The sequence below is a fragment of the Harpia harpyja genome, chromosome 7 (genome assembly GCF_026419915.1).
Source record: "Harpia harpyja isolate bHarHar1 chromosome 7, bHarHar1 primary haplotype, whole genome shotgun sequence".
NCBI classification, from domain to species: domain Eukaryota; kingdom Metazoa; phylum Chordata; class Aves; order Accipitriformes; family Accipitridae; genus Harpia; species Harpia harpyja.
In genome coordinates, this window is record NC_068946.1 from 52,452,790 (window position 1) to 52,466,564 (window position 13,775).

Consider the following 13,775-nt stretch of genomic DNA (forward strand, 5'->3'; position numbering starts at 1 on the left):
TGGGGACTAGGTATAAGGTTGTGATTTCCACCTTGCCCAAACAGGCTGGTGCTTTCTTATGTATTCTAAAACGTTCAGTCTACTCTTTGGTTATCATTTCTCATTTACAAGGCTCCCTTCTTTTAAGTGGACCTCAAAACACTCCACAACCTACTTCGTGCAATGAACTCAACTTCTCTGTTGTATTAGGAAGTTCTTGTTAACTTTGAGAACACGTATAACAGATTAACATAAACCAAAATTAAATAACAACAACATCTGAGTTTGTAATAGTGTGAGTTGCCTACTTCAGTACAGAGTGGGGAACATGGAGTAATATGTCTGCAATCTCTTGCTCCTCTTACCACTTGCGTTGCAGTAGAGCTCAGAAGTCCTAAAAGAAATCTGCAAATAAACAGAGGGTGAGAGAGGAATTAGCACAAAAATATACAATGATTTCAGCAAGGAAAGACAGAAGATCATTAACAGAACTGGAGGAATAGCTGGAATCTCTTGATCCAGCATCTGTTGCCCTGAGCACTGTGTCAGGCCCCCTTGGTCATGGATATTATGATCCAAGCGTGATTCAGCTTGTGCTGCTGCAGGAACGCAGAGCTCTTGCTCTTTTGATACTGAATGCTTTAGAAATTGCTTTCACCGTTTTGTGTGTGTGTGAAAATGAAGTGAAAAGGTAAACAAAATTGAAATATTATGGCTAACTCTTAAGCCAATGATTAAGATTGTCATAGAAGATGAAATTTTTACATCTTTGTAAAATCCAGTTTAGACTCTGTCACCCATTTTACACTACTGAAACCTGATGAAGTTTTTGCAAGCAGCTACCAGATACTGCTTTATCACCACAATAGATCCAGTCCACAGGCAAATATAATTCGCACTGATGTAAGTAAAAATAAAGTCTGATCATTCCCTTTTGACTTTTCAAAGAAAAAAAGCATGATGTAAGGAGTCACCAGAGCTCCCACAGATTCTCTTGAAGGAGCAAAGAAGTTGGTGACACATTTGGAAACATGAAGCTGAGCTACAAAGCCCTATCCTTTTTAAATCTGTGGATGTAACTCAACAATGCTTTTAAAACTGAAATTGTAATTATAAACTAAAAAAACAGCTTACAAAGGGGAAAAAATGGGCTGTTTGACATTAGCTAGCTACCTGGAGTTATGAAAAGAAGTGCCATCATTCATTTTAAGACATAATGAGATGCCAAAGTTGAAGAATATTTATTTGGTAGTCATCTTCTATATGCTTCCTTATTAGTTTAAGCTGAATAAACTCAACAAACCAGCATTAGTAACAAGCCAACAGAGCACCACTTGCCTGGAGCATCATATGGGTAATGGATTATAAAATGCATCTCAATAGGTAAATCTGTTGCCATTCCACATTTTGTCTGAATAACTTAGTAATGCTGTTGGTAATCTAAAGCTGTTCTTAATAAAAAAAAACCAAACAAACAAAAAAAAACCAACACATTTTAAAATTCTGGACCAGACCACTGGGGAAGGAAGAAATGTAGAGCTGGCGTCCCCTCAGTATAGGTGACGTGCTTTACCCAGTGGACTGTATTTAAGAGCATTTTCAGACCCCAGCTCCCTGACACACCAACCAAATGAGTTGTGCTTTACTTGTGCAAATGAACAAGACTGAAAACAAACACAAGAAGAAAACACCTTGCAGCAGCCAGACGCAGGCAGGACTATGCAGAGATTAAAAAACCCCATAAAATGGTAACTGTGCCCCTGGCCAGGCACAGCTAGATTAGCTAAAAAAAAAAAGTGCTGTGTTCTTGAGCTGGGAGCACACTTTGGAGAGCGAGGAGGACTGCTGACATCTAGTGTTTTCTACTTAAACAAATCGTTTGCTTGTACTCTTAAGGAGCAGAAGTGTCTGTATTCGGTTACAGCCCCTGGGTTGCTCAGAGAGCACAAGGTGCAAGGCTCCGTGACATCAATTTAGTGAGGGTGCAGGCTTGAAATTCTCTGTCTCTGGCGCCTGTCCCTATTAACTGTGTTTCTAATATACCTATCCATTTATACACTGAGGCAAAGAGGACTGTAGGGGGAGCTGCATTTGAACGTTTACTTTCTTCCCCCCCCACTAATCTTACTTTCTTGAACCAAGAAGCAATTTCTAAAATCAAGATCATCAATCAATACAAGCAAAAGTCAAGAAAAGACACCAAGAAAAATTTTGCCTTTCTGCCTCACTTCCTAAACCCGACAACAATCAAACTTTACTGTGTTTGCTTTACATACGAAACAAAAAAAAGAAGGCTGGAAAAGAATGCTTTCACAGATATCGCGGATGCAGTGAGAACATATAAATATTGTATGTCCTCACTGTGATTGTCACTATGCTTCCTTTTAACCAAACATAATTCTTCTATAATAGTTTCATTGGAGAATATGTTTTGTCTCCCTACGCAAGTTCATTCTCTTTACTCTGCCTATTTACAGTTTGTGCACGCTGTCTGATTACGTTAGGACTGTCATTCTGTGCTGTCATTATTATCGGGATTGTTTTGTTAGCTCTGTTGCTGTTAGACTCATTATTTTCAGCCTGCTAAATGTCCTGACCTAGATTTGATTGCCTACCAGGTGACTCATTATTTAAATTAACTGGTAGATCTACATCAGGCATTACAATCTAATTCCTTGAATTAGATTGCCTGCTGATTCTTCCTCTCCAGATGATTGATAGTTTGAATGATTGTCATTTATGAAAAAACAAACCAAGCTTTTATATATGAATCAGTGTTTAACTATTCCTTTTTTTTCATACTTCATCCTGAAATTTGTTCTTGAGACCTCAAATAGATGTAGGGATGTGGACTATAATGAATTTACGGTAGAAAATATTGAGAATTTAATATTTTACCTGTAATAACCTTTACTTAAATATTCTAGAAAGATATTGTCTGGCTACTGTTGAAGCTGTCTTTACCTACGTTGCAGATACTTTGACACACCAGCTGCAGGGAGACCTTTGTGCTAAATGCAGGAGGAGATAGTAACTTTCCTGAGCATCTCATGCAATCTAAAGGTTACATTGAGAATGTCTTTTTTGCAGTGATGGATGACTGCCTGCATGAGCTGTATCATTATTTTGTATGGAACAACTAGTGCGAGTACTACTCATCAATGAGAATAACTGGTTCACAATCTGTCTCTCAAAGATAAGACACGAAAAGGACATAGACCTCGGAAATGACTCCCAATCTGTTACCTTAACCACAAGACAATTCTGACGAGGATATCAGTTTTTTTCTTAATGTGTTTGTCTACAGAAGACACTTTGCATAAAGAAATGAACTATTTAAAAAACTTTGTAATCATTACCCTCTGTAAAATGATTTTTAAATGCATCGTTGTTGTAGCACTATAATTAATATTGTTTCCAGCTGACAGTCGTTTTTGACTCTGCAAGGTCAACTGTTAAATTGCTGCAGTCACACTAAGCTCTAAGCCTGTTAGTGTTTAACAGGATAGGAGCATCTTCCCTGAAGTTTCTGCTTTCGCAGCGGAAGGGGTAAGATCTCCTTGTTGCTCTGCTAAAAGTTGCTCTGCCTCTTCTTTTTCCCTTGAGCATTTATTCTCTTGGTTTTAGTATGATAGTTTTGAGCGAGTTTAGAAGAGTTCACCTTGTTCACAGCTTCCCTGCATAAAAGTTAACGTGTGTGTTTATTCATGTACTAAAGGTTTGTGTTTTGGGGATAGTTTGCTAACCTTCTCATTGAGAAAGCTTTCTCTCTGTACATGGTCACCAAGGCACTGAGAAAAGGATTAATGCCATTTTTATTTTTGTAGTTGAATGTGTGAAAAGAACAGAATCCGTCGTCACCACAAGGCTAATAGAAACCCCTCAGCACTGCAGACGTAGCAACTTTTGTGACTCACAAGGAGGGTAGGTGGGGAGCAGGCAAGCAGGCAGGCTCATTGCTGAATAGTCTCAGCTCAGTGAACATGCAATCACAGGCCTAATTGTAATCAAATAAGTAATCCAGGCCCCAATCCATAAAACACATAAGTGTATAATTAACATTAAACAAGTGCCTAGTCCTATTAGGCTTAATAGAAGATAAGCATGGGCTAATGTTAAGCATATACTTTGTTGAATGAGGATCTACCCAATCTCCATATACTTCAGAGTAGCAGCCTTAAAACTCTTCTAGAGTAAAAAGGGAGTTTGCTTGGGTTTGGACTCTAGCAGATAGCAAAACCTGAGGTGTATAAGAAATGTGTGTGTATGACGTGTATTAATGTAGACAGAGGATATGAAAAATGAAGCAAAGCAGTGCATTTAAGCGAACTTAAATTCCCCTGGGGAGCATGTGTCAGTGCGTAAGGCATCCCATGTTTTACATTGTCCTTTATGAAGTGTGAGAGAGGGTTAAGATATTGTTTCTGCTTGTTAAAACAAGAATAATACTCGTGTGAAGGTCTGCTCTGTGGGAAAGGAGCTACTCTTAACGCTAAGGACTGAGGTGACTAAAGCCCTTAGTGGCAAAGGGACGACCCACAGAAGCAAATAAGCTGACAGTGTGCGTGGGTGCCTGGACAATCTGATTCAAGAGCATCTCGTGAACTCCGGCATCCAAAGAGGGCCAGAGAGCCTGTGTACTTCAGCATTTCCATTGCTGGCTTTCAAAATTATCTGTTATTGAAAAATTATATGGGTATTAAACCAGGTAGAAATTACAGGGGGAAAACCCAGGGAAAATAGAGTGGGAGAGAATGGCAACTTACTATCAGTACAGTTGAGAATACAGGAATATGTGTTAGCTGCTGATTGCAAAAGACATAAACTATCAAACTGTTCTGCACAGCCAGGGTAAAGACTGCAGAATTAAACATTAATGCTAAGCTGCTTAAGATGAACGCTGTGACTCCAGACTGTGTACATTAGAAAGGTTGACAGAAGACTAATTTCTAAAGGAGAGAATGTTTTAAAAATTAAGCACAGCCATCAATAAATCAGCCAAGCTAAAATAAAAATAGGAGTTTGGATATATTCTGACATTTGAATATAATATAGCTATAAGAATAAAGGTTTTGGAGAACTATGTTCTAAAGTAGTCAACTATTTCTTACACTTAATGTCTTTATGCTGGAAATTGTGTTTAAAGAATTGTAACCAATGGTATAGTTCATGGATTTGTATCAAACTTCATATGGTACTAACACTACAATAATGATTTCTCTTAGAATATATATACCAGTGCAGATCTTCAGAGTGCTTTACCAGCATTATTTAATGACATGCACAATAGCCCTTTGAGGTAAGTATTGTAGAGATGGAAAAGCTGAGGCATGGCAAGATATTTCTTAAAGCTATTTTGTGAATAAGCGGAAGGGTAAGAATTAGAATTTAAGAGGACTTAGTTCCTCAGAATGACTAGGGATCGTCTCTGTACAATGGTTTTCAAAAGTGATTAAATTATTAAAATGCTTTCATTTGAAATGCAAATAACACATGTGGCCTCTAGCCCACTCTGATGTCTTTGGCCTAAACCGCTTCTTTTCACTGTTGGGGGCTAGATCCTCAAAGAGGCTTTGTAATCTGGCCCCTTTTAGTGAAGTGCTTACATCAATAAAACTACACACGTACAAAGTTTAAGTACATGCATTAAAGCCTAGGTGGATTAAAGCCATATGGTTCAGCACCTTAAAAGAGTGAGCTGTAAATTTACGTTTTAATGTCATATACTGCTTAAGACAATTAATTTTTAATAGCAAAGGCATTGTTTTTGACACGCTTCCTCCAGCATAAAAATGAAGATCTCACTAGTCCAATCCTTTTGCTTATGGGCTCATTCAGTACCACTAAGCCTGCTCTGTGTCAGGCTGTCAGCTCGGTAATGTACAGTTATTTTTGGGGCACCACGCAAACCAAAGCCAACTTACGGCCCTTTTCCAGCTGTGCTGAACTCTGTACCTGGGGGCTGGGGAAGTTTCTGAAGGTTCCCCTTGTTGGGGAATTACACCCAAGTTGATGCGATTGTTCACTCAAAGCCTTAATGTGAATGTTGGGGCTCTTCTCTTTACAGAGAATGACAAAAGAAGGGGAAGGGTGGGGTGATCGGTTTTCAGATACCACGCAATTTCTCTTTTATCTCATTTATGGGCCTTGACTCCAGGTCACACTTCATTGTAATAACGAAAACTTTATTTATTTATTTATTTTTAAAAACTATTGTCATTAACTTATCTGTTTTCATAAATAAAACGTTTTTGTTGCTATTTTACAGTTAGCCCACCAATATTTCAGCTATATATGTCTATCAGCATTTTGTAAGCAGTTATCAACATGGTATCTAAGGAAGCATATGGGCTCTAGCAGACAATGAGAACTGTCTCAAAGGCAGTCAGTTCTGTGTCTTAAGTTATAATTACAGCAAGCAGACGTTATTTGTGATGTTTTGGTTTAATTGTGTTTTTAATCATGAACCGTTGCATTTGATTATGATTTTTGTTTTTCTTCTCCCTGGAAATGAAACGGCAAAGAAGTGTGCCTTTCCATCTGACTTGCAACTTAAGGAATGATTTTCTTATTTCCTCTTTTGGTAAGAATTTTTCAGAGCTTGTCTCTTGCTTTTGAGAACACTGTACTTAAAAACTGTAATACTCTTAGGCTCCCGATGCAAGATGTCCCAGGCGCAACAGACCTGGCATACAAGATGACAGTAGCTGTCTTTAGCTCTCCATGGAGATAAAACTAAGATAACATAGAGTCATTCTGCTTTTCAATCAGAGATGAAAAATGTGATTCAACAGTGCATGAATTTGAACACTTCTGGGATGATTTTATTCACTGGTTCATCTAAAGGATGATCAGCTATGTTGGAATTTACAAGTTTCTTGTTTAATATTCAGCAACCTTAACATTCAGTAAACTCTGGTCTAATTTATGGTTATTAGCATAGCTGCTTTTGTGAATAGATCCTGAGTTCAACGGGCTCCTTGAGCACTCGTGTAGATGGTATTTACAGTGATCCTTATAGTAATCACTAATATTTGATTTTGAAAAACAATGAAGTTTTTCTTTTGATCAGGGATTCATGCTGTTTTAAGGAGCTGTGTTTCCACGTTAAATGCAAAGTGTTTGCTTTTGACTGATGAGCAACATTTTTTTTTCTGTTTTGTGGTAAATTCTTTGTACTTGAAATAAGTTCCAAATCAAAGTGAGAAAACAAAATGCAAAAGTTGAAGTGAAACAAAGCAAGAATATTCAACTGGACACCATCAAACAGTATTACTGCTGTATTTTAAAATACATTGATAATATTATTCCAATGTATTCTATTTTTATTCATATTTCAATATTGTACTAAATTTGCTATGTACAGAACGTGTTAATTCTTTTATAGACCTCTGCATGAGTCTGATGGGGTCCTCTGCATTTTGCCTGTTGCAATCTGGAGGAGAGTGATTAGCAATAATATTCTGAAGGTGGCAACTTCTCTCCAGGGACCTTCACCTGGCACGTATGACCTGCCATATGGTCATGTGTCCAGGTGATACTGTGCTGTTCTTGGACACAGTCAGAATTTCAGGATATCAGTTTCCCAGTACAAAGAGCTCTCTCATGTCTTTTCCAGTGCAGGAATGTAAGAAAAAGCGACCGGCAACTCTTATAGCAAGGCTCCCACTTTTCCTGTCCATTACACACATTTATCGTAAGCTCTGGACCACGTCTGCTTGTGGAGCTGAGGCTCGCTCTTGAATCGTTCTCTGGGATGTTCCCAGGCACCGTCCCTAATCAGGCCAGGTATAGATATAGCTGTACCTACCTCTAGTTACATATAAATAAGTGGAAATGTTTCCAGGTTTCCATGCCCTAGTTGTTTCCTGCAAATGACAGGACAAGGTTTAGATGCTCAGCAGCTTTCCTCCCCCTGACCTAGTTTCCATGAAGGGAAACTATACAAAGAGTCTGGAACAGAGTAAAAGGGTATCCCGTTCTGTAGCTTAAGTGATGAGGAAAGCCAGATCCTTGGGTATGCCAGGGCACAGCAGCTCTATCAGCTTGGTAGTGACCTTTCGTTAGTTCTGGGTTCCCACAAGGCACCGCTAAAGCTATCTGTGCTCTATAAAGAGGTGACATCTGCAGGGACCATCCTCCAAAAGCAGCACGGTGGGCTACGTCCTAGGTCAGATATGAAATAGAGGCTTCTGCTACACTGGCGTGCTAAGGATACAACGACACCTAAAGGTTGGCCCTTATCTTCTTGGCTGTATCTGGCCAATTCCTGGTATCCTAATCTTCTCAGGAATGATGGGTGCAGTGCCAGACCTGAATCCAGCAAATGAGATGTTGTCCCAGTATGTAGTATTCTCTACAAAAGTCTCAGGCATCACAAAGCAGAAGCAGTTTTACAATATGCAGAATACAGAAGGATTTAGGAAGAGGGCAGGCAGGAATATTTCGAAGAAATTTTCAACATTTTCTTGTATATTTCTTCTCAGGTCTAAATCTTTCTGTAGGATCCGCACCCGGTAGTGTAATTAGCTGAAGTCTGCAGCAGTAGCCACTTAAGCTACCAGGTTTCAGAAGAACTGAATATTTCTCAGCCTCCTCAATCCATTTTTGCAAATGTGCAAAAATGGGATTACTGGGAGGCTTTGTATGAGTTGGTTTAGCTGTAATTCCCGAAGAGTTTTTAGAGCTGCTAATCTAAGAGCTCGTCTCTGGAGGCTGATGACTCTTAAATCTATCTTACAGATTTAAATACCTCACCCTTAATATTCAGGGTCAGGGTTAGAAATGCCACTTACCCTTTCCATCCCCTCTCTGCCCTCTGAGAAGGATGATAAAATTACCAGGAGAGACAGATAAAGATGAGCAGAAGGGTTAGGAAGAAGGAGAGAGGCATTTTTCCTTGCTCAGCCCAGCTTGCACTCTAACAGGTATTTACAGTCTCTGGCTCGTGGTGCTTGTACTCAACTGTGTCAATCTGCTTCTATCCACAGGCTGACTGTAGCTAGGAGCAAGATAATTTATCTTTCTTGCTCTTACCCTTGTCTGTGTCCCCACACATTAAGGATGTTTCTCAGGCAGCACAAATATGTGTGAAATCTCTTGATTGCCTTTGCCCCTTGTGAAAAGGCATTGTATGCTCTGTCCTTGACCAGCTATTGTTATGCCTTTATAGCTGGCTGATGAATTCTCAGAGCACAAGCACAAATTCTGATGGACTAAAAAAAAAATATATATATAAATATATATATATATATATGCTCTGTACTGGAAGGGCATAGCTCTTGGTGACATTGCCTGCCAGAGAGCTGCCTGCACTCTGTGCACTGATTTTCATATTCATGGGCTACCTTCTGAGCAACTAGTCTCAGGTGCTTATGGACTCGGTGCATCTCTCCTCTGTCTTTGCAGATTAGTGCTTTTGGGTGGGGAAGGAAGGTGCTGTATGCTGCTGCTCTTCATAAAGGTCACTGCTCCCAAAAGGATCAGCAGGATCACTGGCACCATTACCCTTGCACAAGGTATTCCCAATTCTCTAAAACATGATGGCTCACCATAATATCTTCCTTCTCAGCTGCAAGGATAAAAATCTGTGATTTTTTTTTTTTTTTTTACACGTGCAGAATTTCTGCAAGCATTTTTCATGATAGCTAAATATTGCTTAGGAGATGGCTAAGACTACGTGGAAGCTGGGGGGGGAGACACAAATTGTTTTCAAGTGGTCATATTCCTCGTTGTCTATTTAATTCCTGATACAAATGGAGGCTTCTACAGATATTTATCAGGCTAAAGAGAGTTTTTGGTGCTGGTAGACTGCTCATAAAGCAGAATCATGCAGGTTGCAATCTTATATTCAACATGTCTCAAGTGATAAAATAGAACATCTTCAATTTTAGAGAACAGCACCAGTAATAAAACAATATCTAGAGATTATAGAGGAATAATCTGTAAACAAAAGTATGACCGTAAGTCACCTTTGGGAGACCAATACATCATACTGGCATTGCTTCAAAATACTTAGTTGTAAGATTACTGGGATAGTTTGTACAATGGAGACTCCTCTTCTTCTGGCCCATATGCATAGCCAGTGGAATTGGCAAAAAATGTCGGGTTTCTGATTCATCAAAAAAATGTGCTGAAAATCAGCTTCAATCAATAATAATTTTAGCTCTTGAAAGCAGTTTTTAAAACAAAATGGTTCAAGCACAACCAAAGAGACGAGACAGAAAGTCTTTTGGTTTTTCTACATCAATGTCAGTGGAACAATGTCATTTTATGTCAGGGGAACATCTGCCTATCAGTGATTACAGATTCAAAATCCAAGGTTTGACTAAATCAATCATTTTTATTTTGGGAAAAATGTCTGTGAAGTATCACATAGTACAGACATTAGTATGCGTTATGTCTCTGAAATCCTCACTTCTGTCTTTTTCAAATGTATTGGGAAGAGCATTATAGATTTAGTCCTAACACTGTCTTCAAGAGAATTGTGAGCTAATTTGTATTTTACAACTATAATCAACAGAGGCCTACAAAGGTATGTAGAAATACTGGAGAAATATTGGGAAATAGCAAAGAAATACCTTTGCGGATTGACAAAATTTACAGGAAAATAATATTCTGAGGCTGCATAAATTCACCTCATATTTCAAATGCTTAATACAAATAATAAAGTTTTAATTAGGAGAAAGTCTTGTAAGTTCTGTGCAACTCTCTCGAACTTTGCAATTTTTTTACTGGCATAGGAGCTTCTTCAGTAGGCATATTTTGAGAACAGTTGCTGGCAATATATGCTGCATGCATTCCCAGCAAAGCATTTTTGCAAATGTACAGCCATAATCCAAATTAAAGATGAGAACAAGGCATAATTAATTCCAAAGCAAAATCAGAGACAACAGGAATATTTGGAGTGCAGATTTTAGTTAAGTAGGGAGGTAATCAAATATATGGCAGCTGAAGCCAAAGAAAAAAATACAGGATAAGAAGATGCTAATGTGCGTTTAGCAATGATGGGGTAAGGTCAAAGAGAAGTAGTCAAAGAGTTCAGGTCAGCTCTGGGACTTCTGTATTAGGGAAATCAAGGCTTGCAACATGAAGGAAGTCCATGAAGTCTTGTTTTTGACTTTATCTACTGCTATGATCTTACAGGCACAAACACGCACCCACCAGAATGAATGTTTTCCTATAAATCAATGAGAAGCTGATATAAGCTCTGTGTCGACTGTGATGTATCACTGTACTCGTTCATTACAGCTAGATGGATAATTGCTGCCTTTAGATACCATCGAGACTTTATCTGGAGGTTGCTCACATGAAATGAGATGCTCTCCAGGCAGCAAAAAAGGACCTATAACACTGGCTGGATTTGAATACAGCTGGAAGTTAATCTTCTCCATCTATCTGCCAGCGTATGCCTGAGGTGTGTGTTCCAGCAACCGCTTTAGTCAGGTTTTCATGTGAATTCTCTCATTTCTCTATGGGAGATCATTAAACTGTATAAAACACCTCATTTATTGGTCTGGAGGATGTCAAAACTCTTGAACAAGCAGAGGTATGTTGATGTAGGAGCAGGTTTTTTGCTCCTTCTATGAGAGTGAATTTAAGTGACCCAAAGGATACTGAATTTGAACCCAAACTCTTTACAAGTATATATGTACGTATATTCCTCAACATAAGTGGTAGATGGCAAAGGAAAATTTATGGCAGACCCACATAACTACAACTCCTCCATCTCAGACCTCTGGTGAAACAGCCCAGTACTTCATTTTTCCCCAGACCAGAGCTGAGGGAAGGGAGACTTTGTCTGCCTATGGAGCAGCACCAAAGGGGGTAAATCACATTATTTCCACCCAAGCTTTTCGTTACTTTGGGAAAAGTTTGGCCATGCTAAAAATATTTGACCCTCAATTTGTATTTTCAGTTTTTATTGTAAACTAATGCTTTTTTTATTGCTCAGAATCCTGCTGTTCCCCCATCACCTTATCTGGTGTCTGTCAAAAGCATGTGTTGGCTTCAGATGTATGCCCAGCTCCTATTGAATTCAGTGGCACTTCTTAACCACAAGGATTCAATTATCTGCTGTTAATGGCCCATCCATTTTGAAAACACCTATTGCTTTCTCTAAGTATTCTCTTAACTCATCCTAATATTGACTAGGTTTATCTGGAAAAGATATCTGCTGAGCATGCTGTCAGGATACCATTTACCAGTGTAGCCTTTTCTTCTGTTGATGTTCTAATTCTTATTTTCGTAAAATTCTTATCTTTTCTAGAGTGGTGCATGTACCACTGTGCTTCTGTCTGTGCATGGATCTTAGAAAACTATGCAAAAATTTAACTCCAATGATTTCTCACAGAAAATGTTGGCAGAATTTGAAGTAATATCTCTGGGAGAAGCCGGGAAGACTGTGGTGAACTCCAGCTTGTAACCAAAATGCCACCAGCTCTTTAATGTCCAAATGGAACAGACATGACTCCCCATTTTAACATTTCATCCCAAAGGATGCCAGCACCTATAGTACTCAGCCTTTACGTAATTTCTGCTGCAGAAAGATTAAAACCTGAGTCAATGCTGCTGGGATTGTTAACTTTTTGGTTCAGGGAGTCTGATTCTATCAGAGTGGGTGCCTGGGCCACAGGTAAAGAAAACCTGTGAAGTATGAACCAACCCTGGCTCTTCCTTCCACACAACAAAGCAAGCCATGATTTTTTTTTTCCCCATGTCTTCTCTTAGCAGTAGCAGCCCCTCCATGTGGGTACCTAATGGCTGCATCCTCACACTGTGCGTAAAAAGTCGAATATGTTATGTATTCAAACACCAGTGAGTGTTGCTGAAAGCTTACTGACTCCCCGAAGGCAGCAGCTTAGTAAGGACAGCACATCATTTTCCTCCTCCAGCCAGTCTACGGAAAATTGAAGTCTTTCACATGTTCACCTTGACAGATCTAGGTTAGCAGGATCCCTGACAGCCCAGCTGTCTTGTGTCCCTATGTCTCTATTTGGACGCAGACAGCATATTTTAGGAGGGGCAGAAAGAAGAACAAGAACAGCTAATTTGCCCTTCTGAAAGAGCTGTGGTTTTATGAAATCCTGCCAAGCGAGCGATGCCATGCTTTCTGCTGCTGCCTTGTCACTGTCAAACAGGTTCACCCTCCCAATCCGTGGCTGACAGTCCCAGGTGCAGAAACAGGAGATGTCCCTTTTTCTCTGTTTACATGTTTCAGGCACTTGCTAATTACTTCAGAGGATAGTTAAATTTTACTTTGCAAACCATACTATGCAGGGTATTGGTTTTGTCTTTGCTCCTGGCAAATGTAGTGCGTTGTTTCTTTTGGCGCATAACATCGACAGTAGTCTCTGTGCTGGCCGTTATTATTTATTTATCAGTTCAGTGACTCCACTGTGCTAAGGCAAATAAAAGGTATTGTCTTTGGCCATAGGGGACAACATTGCATTTGAATGCTTTTATTTACTGATTGATCCTTATTAATATAAATTTCTAGGTTTTAGTCAGGACATTTCCCCATTCATTAAAAATGCATGGTAAAAAAACCTGATTGCACATGGTACTTCAAATCAGAGTCTTTCCACATATAGGGCGGGTAGAACTTTTCGTGGAATGTTTGTTTGTTTTGTGGATACCAGGCAGCCTCAGAGCTCAGGTCACAGTGCTCCTGCATGAAACACGAAGGTCTCCTTCTGAGCATGTATAACCAACATGCACACATGCAGACTACTATTCCAGTTTTTTATCAGTTCAAGCAATGGAAGCAGGACATTCTTCATCCCATTTCAGTGTTA